The 13,381-nt window shown below is 43.2% G+C and overlaps 1 long non-coding RNA gene and 1 other non-coding gene across 2 annotated transcripts; one reads left to right on the top strand and one right to left on the bottom strand.

Annotated features, from left to right (window-relative positions):
* Positions 1-7,796: 7,796 nt before the first annotated feature.
* On the bottom strand, positions 7,797-7,868 carry TRNAW-CCA (transfer RNA tryptophan (anticodon CCA)). The gene has a single exon. It is a non-coding gene; the product is annotated as a tRNA-Trp (tRNA).
* Positions 7,869-8,350: 482 nt separating this feature from the next.
* Positions 8,351-11,683, top strand: LOC144828183 (uncharacterized). The gene is made up of 3 exons (XR_013610405.1): positions 8,351-8,493; positions 9,116-9,138; positions 11,309-11,683. It is a non-coding gene; the product is annotated as an uncharacterized LOC144828183 (long non-coding RNA).
* The last annotated feature ends 1,698 nt before the right edge of the window (positions 11,684-13,381 follow it).

Below are 13,381 nucleotides of genomic sequence, written 5' to 3'. Positions count from 1 at the left end.
CACCAGATCGTATCCAGTTAATAGCGAGTCTTCCACAGCCCAAGACACAGAAGGAGGTACGTGCTTTTATTGGCCTCACTTCTTATTGCAGACAATGGATTCCTCAGTATGCATTTCTAGCAAAGCCACTGATACAGTTAACGACACAGGAGGCAGCCGTATCGACTGTCCTCCCTTGGACATCTGAACATACACTTAGTTTTAATGAATTAAAGAAAGCCTTATGCCAAGCACCTGTTCTAGCTACACCGAACTACAGTAAGCCTTTTACACTTTTTGTCACAGAACGTGATGGTACTGCATTATCTGTTCTCACACAAGATCAAGCAGGACAGTACAAGCCTTGTGCTTATTTTTCGAGCACATTAGATCCAGTAGCCCGGGCTCTGCCTGCGTGCCTCAAGTCAGTTGCAGCCACAGCTCTAGCAATCAGACAAAGTGATTCCATAGTGTTAGGACATTCCCTGACAGTACAAGTCCCACATTCCGTGGAAGTTCTTTTAAACCGAACACAGACTCAGCACTTGACCATTGCACGTTTAACAGGTTATGAACTGACACTGTTTCAGCCACACATAGAAATAAGACGCTGCAACATTCTAAATCCTGCTACACTGTTACCGTCAGTTACTTCAAATCCTGCCACACATGACTGTGTGGAAGTTGTTAACACTATGACTAAGCCAAGACAAGACCTGACAGACATTGCATTACCTAATCCCGACCTGACACTTTATGTGGATGGTTCATGTATGAGAACAAGTACAGGAGAACTAGTAGCCGCGTATGCAGTGACTACTGAAACTGAAGTTATAGAAACACATCGTATTGACACCCTGTCTGCTCAAGCAGCAGAGCTAGTCGCTCTGACCCAAGCCTGCATACGTGCCAAGAACCTGAAAGTAAACATATATACAGATTCACGTTATGCATTCGGAGTCGTACATGACTTTGGAGTGCTCTGGCAGGAGAGAGGTTTCATGACTTCTCATGGAACCAAGATTCAGCATGGTCTCCTCATTCAAGCTCTGTTAGATGCAATACATTTACCGACAGCTATCGCTATCATGAAGTGCAAAGCACATACGAAAGTTACTGACATTATTTCCCAAGGTAACGATCTAGCAGATCGAACAGCCAAGCTTACAGCTCAGACTCCAGACATTCCAGTTAACACGACACAGACACTCACCCCAGATCCGACTACTTGTATGACAGTCAAGGACCCTACACAAGATGTCATAGACATACAGTTACATGCTACTCCTGAAGAAATCAAGAAATGGTCCGAACAAGGAGGGGTCCAGACAGATCAAGGATGGTTGACGAAGGGAAAAGCCACATGGTTTCTCCCTGACTCTATGGTTCAAGTCATTATCAACACCGCACATAGTCCAGCACATCTAGGAGAAAAAGCCATGTTAGATAGTATACAGAACCTTTGGTTCAACAAGCACTTACGAGCTGCAGCCAAGCAGAAAGTCTGTACCTGTATGATATGTTGTCAATTCAATCCAGGTAAAAGTGTCCCGGTGGAACAAGGTGGATTCCAACCCCCTGGCCACCCTTTTGAAGTCCTCCAGATGGATTACATTCAGATGGAGCGATGTCGAGGTTTCAAGTATGTCCTCGTAGTTGTATGCGCTTTGTCCAGGTGGACAGAAGCATATCCAGTTCCAGATTATACAGCAGCGACCACTGCTAGGCAGTTGGTTCGTGAATTCTTTCCCCGTTATGGACTCCCTAGGGTCGTGTATTCTGATAACGGCCAGCCATTCTCATCTGAGCTTATGAGACATGTTTCCCTCTTGTTAGGGTACCAGTGGAAGTTCCATTGTGTACGCCATCCTGAAGCAGCCGGTCTCGTAGAGAGACACAACCAGACCCTGAAAATCCGTATTGCTAAGACATGTAAAGAGAAAGGTGTAGACTGGCTAGTTGCCCTGCCAGTTGCTTTATTCTTCATGAGGATGGTTGCACATTCCAGATCAGGTCTGTCCCCTTATGAGGTCGTATTCGGCCGCCCCCCAAACATGTGGGGTACACCTAGACCCCGCAGTATTACAGATGTTTCCAGTAATATGCTGACAGATTACCTAGCTTCCTTGATGTCTGCCCTACACTCTTGTCGTTCACAGGTTGCCGCCGCATTTCCAGACAACACCGAGGTGAAACCGCATGAGGTCATTCCAGGCGACCTCGTCCTTGTAAGGAACTTTGATCGTTCAAGTCCGCTGGAGCCTCGTTGGAAAGAGCCGCGACTTGTCCTCCTGACCACCCGCACGGCCGTGAAGTTGGAGGGCCGCAAGGGGTGGGTCCATCTGAGCCATATAAAGAAGTTCCATGGAGTTCGAGAAAAAACATTTTCAAAGGACTGTTCCATTTTTAAAGACTGCCTGAAACCAGACTCTGATCTGAATCCTGAACTGAAAGTTACTCTGTTAGAGAAAACTCCGCAACAGGAGTATAAGTTAAAGCTCCGGTCTAGTAAAATAAGTCAGCCAGTTTAATTGTCTAAGTCCCTCTCGGGTGAAACGGTTAGACAGGTTTCTGACATGTATGAGATAGACCCCCATAGTGAGAGAGTTAGTCAAAACTCCATAAGATGTATTGTTTTTCTAAGTTTTATATTGTTTCTAAGTTTGATGGTTACCTGCACAAGTTATGCATTACATTTATGTTTTCCAAGTTCACATGTAAACAAGTTTTCTAATGCTACAGTAGAGCACACATTTAGTGATCTGCCTCCTCACGAGTTATCCTATCGTCTTGCTATGCGTAATAATACATTGATAAGAATGTTACACTATTCACACCAGACCAGCAATGCTACTAATTGTTGGGTGTGTGGTCGACTCCCCCCTTTCCAGACACCGAAGGGAGTTCTGCCACTTTTTCCTTATCCGTTTTCACATAATGGTTCGTGTGGAGCATGGTCCACGTTAACGTCATCCTCCAATGATATGTCCCTTCTGAATAGAACATGTTTCCCAGACAAGCAAGGTCTCTCCCATAGAACAGGGTTAGATCTAGAAAATGAAGTATATGATTTAGGTAATTATTCTTCGAATTTTATGGTCCTGAATGTTCAGTCTGATACTACTCCAGGCTTACCTGCTATTTCAGTACTACCAGTCAAAGGCGAATTATGTGTCAGAAAGAATGGTTCCACACATGTAGGACATAGTGATTGTACTACTATTGTCGAGTATAGTGACAGTGGGAAATCTATTTTCAAAGCTTCACGTCATTCTTATTTTGTTTGTGGTCAGACCGCATATGTTCGTCTACCCCTCGATTGGGATGGAACCTGTTACATTGCCTTCCTACTGCCACCAGTTTTCCTAGCCCCATCTGATTATCACAGAAACACACATCTAGTACACGTCAGGCATAGAAGGGAGATCGAGTCCCCAATTGTCGATCAAACTGAAACTACTCTAGAACAGTATCAAGACTTTAATAAAGGTTTCTTCTTCTTTATAGGACCTGTCCAGAATAGTAAGCTAATACGTAGACTAACCAGAACCCTTGAAGCAGTAGTGAATGAGACTACTTCTGCTCTAGGTAACTTAACCGAAGAGCAATCTGCTATGAGATTTGTCGTGCTCCAAAATCGTCTCGTTCTTGACGTCATACTGGCCGATAGAGGAGGAGCATGTAGAGTCATCGGATCTAGTTGTTGCATTTTCATTCCAAATAACGCGCCGTCTGTTTATTCAGCTATAACCAGACTTCACAAAATTGCCCATCAGTTACACCAGAATCCAGGCACCTGGACATGGTCCGGTTGGCTCTGGAGTATCATATCTGCCTGGGGATGGAAAGTATTGTCATTTCTAGGTATTGCAGTAATGATCATATTCAGTTGCTGCCTCTGTATACAATGTGGCCCTGCGATTTGCGGCATTTGTGCTACCTCTTGTATTCCTAGTCCTAAGTCCCGTTCCAAGACAATTCGAGACGAGCAGATGATGCTATATGAAATGATAGATGGTATCATGAATATAGATGTTTCCTGATGGAAACGTAGGGCACAAGGAGGGAATGTGGAAAAGTAAATTTTGCCATGTTGTATGTGCCTACGTGTTCCCCATCTTATGTTATATGTGTATGATCGATATGCATGTATTCCCTTCTGATCGATTAAAGACGCAATTACAGTTGTGTCCATCTCTAGTATGCCAGTTTCCAGTCTTCGTGAAAGCAATGAATATTAGGCCCATGTAAACCTACGTTGCCACATTTTACAGTGTGCACGTTAATTCATTGAATTGTCCCCGTTTCTAGGCCTCAAAAGGGCCCGGACTCAGATTCAGCTCCTGTCTCCTGAACACTCTCCGAGGAGCGATACAGCCCCCACCTATATCCCTGACCCTTAGCTTACTTCTTGCCACGCAGTGCCCGGCTCGGCCTGGCTCTGCCTCCCAGTCTGCCAAGAGTATGTTATGTTTCTAGTTATCAGTCCAGCACTCCTTCTCTGCATTCCTAAGCTACTGAATCGCATCAATAGTTTCCGTCATAGTCTAGCCTTTATGTCTCCATGTAAGAGAAATACTGTATTAATATTCATAGAATATTCCTCGCACACGCACTACATATAGAATAATGTATGCACCAGTCTTAATGTCTATTAGCCTTTGCCCTGATAACTTTTGGATTCTATCAACATGTACTCTAAACAACAGATACTAGATATGCCTGGGTACATGTCGCTCTGACACTCCAGACTCCAGACTTTAGTCTCCTCTTTTAGCGCAGAAGTCATAGCCCCCAGTTCTCCCTGGTAACACGTCATTGCCCATTTGCGCGCACCACTAGGTTAGAGGTCCCAGCTGCTCAGGTAGCCCCCTCCATGTTTCCGCCCCTTTTATGACATATTCTGTTACGTTTACATCACATGTCTATGTATACGCCCTGTACACGCCTTCTTGTTGCATCAGTTTTGCCCTTATCTTTCACGACTGCTACAAACCCCGCCTACTGCTACGCCTACTGTATTGAATGTAATGAATGTAATGCAATTATTTTGATATATATATTGTGCACGGATATTAAAGTTTGCTAGCCAATTCCCAGATCCTGCCCGACAGCTGTCGGGCCCTGCCATCCTATTCCCGTACAGGCTGTCCTATTCCTGTCCTTTATGCCTGATTAAAGCCTGTCAACTTCAGCTACCTCGAATCTTGACTCTTATTTATTGAGCTACCTGTTTATTGATTATAGTCAAAAATAGATCCGGTAATAAATTATTTATTTACCACATTATGTACTGGATAAGAATATGGACCACTGACAAGCTTATTCATTACAGACTGGGCCTACAAGAGCTAATGCACTTTGGTATTGTAAAGGATATCCCCTGGTTTAAACACATTGCCACCTGGTTTAAAAAAATAGGTCTACTAACTTATTGGGAAAAACCAGAGGAGCTAACGAAATCCTGTAGCAAAATAGCAAAGCGTCGATTTTGGGACTATCAACACGAAGCTTTACTACAGGATGCCACTTTAGGACCCTTATCCATAAGGTTCCTTCAGTTTAAAGATGAGCCCAAATTTGAATCTTTTTTAGATGAGGTTTATCCCCCGGTGGCAAAGTCATTATACCTCAAATTTAGATACGGGGTCCTACAGACCAACGATAAAAAATCCAAATGGGGCAACAAGACTCTCGATATAGACTCAGACAAATGCAGTTTCTGTAAAAATGTTATACTGGTTAAGGAAAATGTTTCACACATTTTATTTTTCTGCCCGGCATACAAAATCCCGAGGGACAGATGGATCAAACCCTTATGTAATACCCTCAAAGTAAGACACTATAGGGAGGCAGAACGAATCTTCCTATCAGATACTGCTCGATTGATAGTATTCTGTGTGTCTAGATTTCTTATGCGTTTAATGTTCTATCGAGCCAAAAATGGCTTGAAACTGTAACCCTAGCTGACCATTATGTAAGCAGTTAGTGGATAGTATGTAGACTGATTTAAGATCTTAAGACGACACGGGCTTTTAACATACAATTGATTAATAATGATTGGTTGTTGAATAGTAATTTTTCTATTTTTTTAATCTTGTCTGAATAAGTAACAGCTTAATTATAAATGGAATGTATGAACTAAAAATTTAGTATATCCCCGTTTATTTAATATTTCCTGATGTAAATATTTTATATTTTTATACTTTTTTAATGATTTTAGAAATTTCTGATGAATTGTGTACATTTTTCCCCCATCCATGACATAGGGCCTAGTTAGCTATTAAAAATCTTTTGCTGTGATGATGATTTTAAAATGTAATGTGATGTACTTATATTATGCACTTTTATGGTTTAGAAAAAAAACGAAATAAAGTTTTGAATTGTTGTCCCGCAAACAACTTTCGGCTAAGTTGACGATGTTATTGTGTCTGGTTTCATGCAAACGGGTTTCTGATGTTCGAGCCTTGGACCCTGCTGGTCGTACATTCTCGCCTGAGGGTGTTACCTTTGTGGTCTCCAGACGTACTAAATGCAATACGTCTTCCGTTACTTATCCGTCTTTTCCGCATAATCCACAACTATGTGTGGTCCAGTGCATTAAAGATTATGAGGTAAATACTGCACCTTTTAGACAAGATTTACGTGGTCAGTTATTGATTGCTTTACAGAAGCCTTTCAAGCCTGTGACTCCTGCTACATTAACACGATGGGTGCGTTGGCTGATGCTGGAGACTGGCATTGATGTTTCCCTCTTTGGTGCGCATTCTGCGAGAGGGGCAATGGCTTATAAAGCTTTTTCCATGGGTGTCAGTTTACATGATATCATGAAAGCCGCTGATTGGTCATCTGTTTCTGTGTTTAAGACTTTTTATTTCAAACCTATCGTTGATATTGCTTCTGTTGTGGTGGCTCAGCTTTGAAAAAGCATAATCGGAGCCTCCGTCCTGCTATAGAATTAAAAATTTGCTAACATTTGTGACAAGAATTTTCAATTATATTAAGGACAGGAGGCGAAGATTATCCCACCCTTGTTCTAGGTCTGCATATCTAATGTTGCTTGCCTTTTGCTTTGTATGCAATTGTACATTACTGTTTCATGATGCTCTCTACAGTATTTGTTTCCCACCCTATCTTGAGTCTTTTATATGCTTTAACTCCATTGTGGGTTTAGTGTATTACGGCTCTGCTTTGTTTTTTCAGGTTCTGATCCTAAATGAAGTTCCCGCTGCGCGTTCTCTGTTTCCTGAGGACTGTGGTTTTTCCCCGGAAGACTTTCAGCTGCTGTTTCTTCGCTTCTGCCTTCCGGTGGTCTGTTCAGCGTGATGTCCTTCTGGATCCTTTTGTTCAATTGGAACTTTGATTTTTGATGTTGAACTGTTTTATGGACAAAGAAAGAGGAAGTGTTGTCCTCTTTGGTTCCTTTTATAGCATATATCCTCTATGGTTGCCCAGGGTGTTCATGGGTAATGTAGTTTCTATTTTCTTTACTGTGTTCTGATTGGCTGCTGTATTTTTTGCAGTAAAGAAACGAGAAAGCTTAATCTTCGCCTCTTAATCCCCCACCGAACACTGTGAAGTGACATCAAACTCACATTGCTGTGCTCTACAAAATGCCCTAAAGGTCCTGGCCATTTGTGAATCTGAACACATGTACCTATTGTTTTCTTTGAGAAAGGTAGGAACTCAGTTGTGCGTGCAGACGTTATTGCCAATTTGTCCGAGGTAAAAATATTTTCCTGGAATAAATGTAAAAACATATCTACTTTATATCTTCTTACGTTTTACAGATATATTTCTAAAAAATATAACGACAGTGACCCCGACGTGATTCGAACACGCAGCCTTCTGATCTGGAGTCAGACGCGCTACCGTTGCGCCACGAGGTCTTCGAACTGAATGAGTGACTATTTTATCTTTTAAAGTAAATACATGGAGCATGTTTTCCAGTGCTGTATTTTAAATGCTTTCATAATTGTACAAAAACAAAATAGGAAACATCTAGGTACATTAAATTTACTGAATGCTCTACATAGAAGATAATAAGCGTATATATTTCCCTCTGGTATGTGCGTTAAAACAATGCACAATGTAGTCACATTTGAGATATTATATCGTTTGAATGGCATTGGTGGCTTCTACACACGGAAGCTTTTCTTTGTCAATTAGACCCGGGCTGCGCTCCAGATCAAACATTATTTGGCACAGGCTGCACTATTGAAGGCGATACAAAATGGATGCCGACCGAAAAACCACAACTCCCACATTTCCCCTGCGCATCCAGATTTCGGAAGTGATGTAGGAACCTCCCTCACTATATATAGGGCAGTCCAGCGCTGTGACGTTCTCTTGTCATTGGCGCCATCTTGGAAGGTAGGTGTTGAGCTCATTGACGGTCGAGCGGCCCTTGCTGTATCCGTTCTCTATCCGCAGCATCCCGGTGCCATCCACCCCGAAAGCTAACTATTTATTCTTACTTCTTCACAGGCTGATCCTCCGGAGATGAGAGCCAAGGTAAGCGGTGCTTTTTCGGCGAATGCTCGTATGTGGACGGTTTGTTACCGGGGTGGGGGTTGGGCTGGCGTGCCGGGCGACATTGTCCTACTGATTGCGGATCATGTACGCTGTTTGGGAGGGAGGCAAAGGTAGTAAGCAGCCTACACTAGCCGCATTTGTTCCTTAAATACTACAATTAACGGGATTTTGGGGCCTGTGCCCACATTATGTGGTTCTGTAATCCAGTTGCAACGATTGATCGTACACGTTTTTACTAGCGTAAGAAATGGCGGGCTGATTACTAGCAGTTGGATCTCGATAACAAACTAATCTGTTTTGGTTCGATGTATGAAGTTTTGTCTAGAAACACTCCGCTGGCAGCCTGTTTAACTGATGTTGAATTACCAGTGAGACTACGCACTATTTATTTGTTTGGGCGTGGGGTCCTTTATTTTTCCAATGCAATGGGGTGACATTTTCAATCTGAGCGCCTTGGTGCAACAGACCCATGTGCGATAAGGAGAAATGTAAGTTGCTCTGTTGGGGATACCCACCTCGTATGCGCGTATCTATTGCTGCACATTTTTCAACGTGAGTGTTGTATTAATTTTCTAAAGCGTTTTTGTTTATTTTTTTTCAGTGGAGGAAGAAGCGTATGCGCAGGTAAACTCGATTACTTTTTTGAGACTTTTGCTTTTACCATGTATTGGAGTCGCACGCGCGCTACTGGAAGTAGTTTTCCATTCATGTTAAACGGCGTCCCATGGTGTGTGCGAATGTTCGCACCTGCTTTCACAAACCCAATGCGTAGACCAGGTCCAGCTGTCATGCCTTTACGTCGCTCTTTATGACTTCTTACAACATAAAGCTATTTACTCACTCGAATTCTACAGGAAGCTGTAGACCTGGCTTTGTGTGGTCCCACCAGGCCCTAGGTGGTCTAGACTAGCTCCTTGGAGCCAGGGGGTGATACTGCACTCTGTATGACTTAATTAACACATGGATGTTTCATATGCCGTTAATTTTCTGTGACGCCTCCCGATTAACTTGCAGCAGCTGACCAGTGTATTGCCGATGCTCTTAAACTCAGCGTCCCCAAGGCAGTGTATGTCACCCCCACGTGCTGCGCTGCAAGTACATCCTCCCAAGCTTTTAGTTGTGCTGTAGTTGACGGTGCCAGTCATTATACTTTAAGGTGTTTTAGCTACATATTGGCATTGCATGGGGAGGTCCTGCTAAATGTAATCTAGTATTGCAGTCTGGATAGTTCTATTCAGTAGTACTTAATATCGAGATTTGTATGTAAATCTGCAGGTACAGAGGCTTATCTAGATTTCCAAAATAGAATTCTCAGTGGTACCACTGTTGGGTATTTGACAATCCAGCTGGCTTAGTCCTGTGCATGATGTCCAGTCTGTTGGCCGGTACCACCCAGGCACAATTTGATCAGTGCTTTCCCGTTTTTGACAGACTACCACACATGCTCTTTCTGCTACCATCCCACTGGCCCAAACGAAATGCGGTATTATGGGGCTGTCTTTGCCTGTTTTTTGTTGCAAAAGTGCTTCTGTTTAAGGCAGGCGTTTTTTGAGCTTTATTTATCTGGGTGGTTTTGGATGCTGTATTGCGCTTGAATGTGTATGAAGCGTCATACCAAGACCATTGGACCTATGCGGCAAGAAAAGGCACACTAGCCTAATGTAGCACATTAAAAATGAGAACTAAAACACCGGGCATAGGTGTCACCTTATTAGTACCGGTTTAATATCCCATTATGACTGATTAATCATTGATTAGGTCCTTCAACTGCAAAAACACAAGTGGGGTAGGGTGGTTTGGTGGTCCATGAAAGTGGTTCTGCAAATCCCATTACACCTCAAATTAAAGCCAGATACCCTATTCCTGAAGTTTTAAACCAGTAAAATAGTAGCCACTATTGGCTCCGTGCATCTACTTATCTTTGATGCACATTTAAATGAGCAACTAAGCACTGCTATAAGACACGGTTCTTTTTTGCAAATTAAGTTGTGCTGTCTGCGCAGCAGAAAGTGTTTGCTTCAAAGTGGCTTCGCTATTGCAAATAACCTTCACTCCTGCTATTCATACTCTGCAGAGCTGAACATTTGAGGCATATTTACAAGCCCCTATCGCTACAGGAACGTCACTTTTTTTTTACTTTCCTGTGGACATATGGCCTTCACCTTATTTACAAGGTTGCGTTAAGCAACTTAACGTGGCTTAAGGCCACCTTGTAAAGGCACACTATACTTAGCGTGAAAGGGGTGGGCATTGAGTGTTGTGATGGGCTTTCCACCGCGACCCAATAGCTCTTTGACGCTGCCTTATATTTACACGGTATGGGTCAGCGCCAAAAGTAAGACCAGGCAATACCTGGTATTCTAATGATACGAGGAATTTTGCTCAAACAAATCACCTGTAAAGATTGTTCATGTGCACTATCCCTTACTGTTCGTAAACAATCCCCCTTGCAGCGCAGGCACCCTTGCCTACATGGCTGGAGTGTATGCGCTGGTGCTAGACTGCTTTAGCCCCAGCTCCAAAAGGAAACTCGGGAGTGCACTGCAATTTTGTAAATAAGGTCCATCCCTGGGTTTTAAAAGGGAGGGAGCGTTTAAAGCTGTGCTCTACCACTTTGCTAGTAAATGGTCTCTTGGGTTGTACCATCCACCGATAGTCGGACTGCAAACCTGGGTTAACTCTGTATCTGCAGTAAACTACTGAAGATTCTGCTTCAAGTTTTGTATTAGTTGCTTTTTATTCTGTGCTAGTTATTCTTTTTACAATGGCATTGATATATTGTCTTTCCTTTTAGGCTGAAGCGTAAAAGGCGAAAGATGAGGCAGAGGTCCAAGTAAGCTTCTTCGGCTATGGGGGTGCAAACCTGAGCATAGAGCTTCTGAATGGAACTATGAAGCGTTTGCCGGATGTCACCTGCCACACTCCTGGCCCAGAACAGCTGGAACTACATATAGCTGGACTGATGAATATGGCTTACTGCAGAAGAACCCGAACATCGTGTCAACCTTTGTCTCTGAAGCGTTCGCCTGTGTCCTGGAAAGACTTTCAGTTCAAGCTGCGGTTACCTTGACAGGATACTATGAATGTTTGAGATTCGGAAGTTCTGGACTTGTTCAGTTTTGCTTCCTTGTGTAGCAATTATAATAAAGATGTTCTTCATCAACCATCATTCTTGATGCACTTTACTGTCAACTGAAACATTTTGGTGCTTTTGGTTTGTGGCACCCCGTGTTTAGGTGAGTTTCTCCTAAACGGAGCATCACACTGACTACTTGCCTGTTACTACTAACGTTTTTCAGATTCACTGATGTCTAGAGCTTACGAATGCTTCTGAGTCGGTTCATGTTACATAGTGGGCGTTTCTTCATGTGCCTGGCATCAGCTGCTGACCTCGACAGTTAGTAAACTCGGTGGTGTATCTTGGGCAAGTGCGACGAGAGTATCAAATCTGGGTTTGCTGTCCTTTTGAACACTGCCAGGTGCAGTGGTACAGTAAAGTGTTCTGTATTTAAATGGGTTTATCTTTGCGATCTCGAGTGCGTTCTTTAAGCATTGATATGAAGTGTTGTGCTCTGTGCTTTTTGTAAACTTTGCCTGAAAGCAGAAAGTACCTGGCGAGGCTGGTATGGTAGCTATTAATGAATCGCCATGGGTAACTATTGTCCACTAGACTTCGTCCTTTAAGGTGGCACTAATAAATGCCTGTGTAGCCTGAACTAAACATTTAAAGTTGCTTCCATACCTTTTTTGGCATTTCGGCTTCCACTGCATTGGGTTTCAAGTGCATGTACTCTTGCACTGCCCTTGCTAAATGTTGCTTTCGTGTTTATTTTTGGGGTGTCCTCTGACCCTTGTTCACGCTCCCTTGGCTTCTGTTCCCACTCCGCTCGTTTAATAAATGGCTTGAGGGCTGCAGCTGGCTCGTTTTGCGTGTTTTTTGGATAAATGCACTCCGGAATGGTGGGACCAGTAAGTGACACTATTTCAGGAACGACCAATTGTTTGAGCATGCCTAGTCTTCTGTAAGAAGGTACCCCGTGTCCTACTGATTCATACAATGATTGCAGAGAATTTCGAAGCACAGTTTAACGAGATCTCCACCGTAGTGGACATAATGGTTGTCATAAATCTCCATTTTTCGGTCTCGCTTGGCTGTGTAATTCTTGATGTGACCTGCAGCGAGCCTAGCGCCTGCCCATCGCATATCTGTCTTTGTCGCTTGTCAGCTTTCTTTTCATTCGTTGCCTGGTGTGGCTTTGACTTGGCCTACTGCCCTTTCTCCCTGGGTGGCACAGGATAATTGTACCTTTCCACTGTTTACACGAATTGCTTTCTTTTGGTTAAGCAGCCCACGAGTGTTGCAGCAGTCTAGCAGGTCTCCTAGCTATGCTCTGGCTTTGCTTGTCACTGCTTCCTGTTGTATGCTTGCGTCCTCTCCCCTGCATTGCTTTCTCGTACACGTGCTTTTTCCTAGTTATTTCCTTTAGTTGCAATATTATACTGATCATTTTAAATAAGTGGGTCTCAGCTGTGCCACTGCAGACTTTTTTAACAATTCTTCATGGCTAACGATTTGACAGTGGTGGTCATCAATGTGCACAACTCGCCCCAGCAATTTAGAACTGAATAGCTAAAATTGTCAAATAAGGCCTTCAGGTGGTTTCATGGCAAATATGAGTAGTGGGAATATCCGTTTTTATGGTGCTTTCTAGCGGAGGCAATGCCCGGGTGCATGCTTGATGGGGTTATTATTGCTTGTTGGCTGATACTTGGGCACTTCGGACATGGTGCGACTGGTTCTGTGAATACCTACCACTTTTCCTTTCCACGGTGTGAAATCTTGTACATATCATGCACACCATCCCAG

Source organism: Lissotriton helveticus, chromosome 1_1 (assembly GCF_964261635.1).
Source record: "Lissotriton helveticus chromosome 1_1, aLisHel1.1, whole genome shotgun sequence".
In the NCBI taxonomy this organism is placed as follows: Eukaryota; Metazoa; Chordata; class Amphibia; order Caudata; family Salamandridae; genus Lissotriton; species Lissotriton helveticus.
The sequence above is the reverse complement of the archived record's forward strand: the minus strand, read 5'-3'. Positions and strand labels throughout refer to the sequence as shown.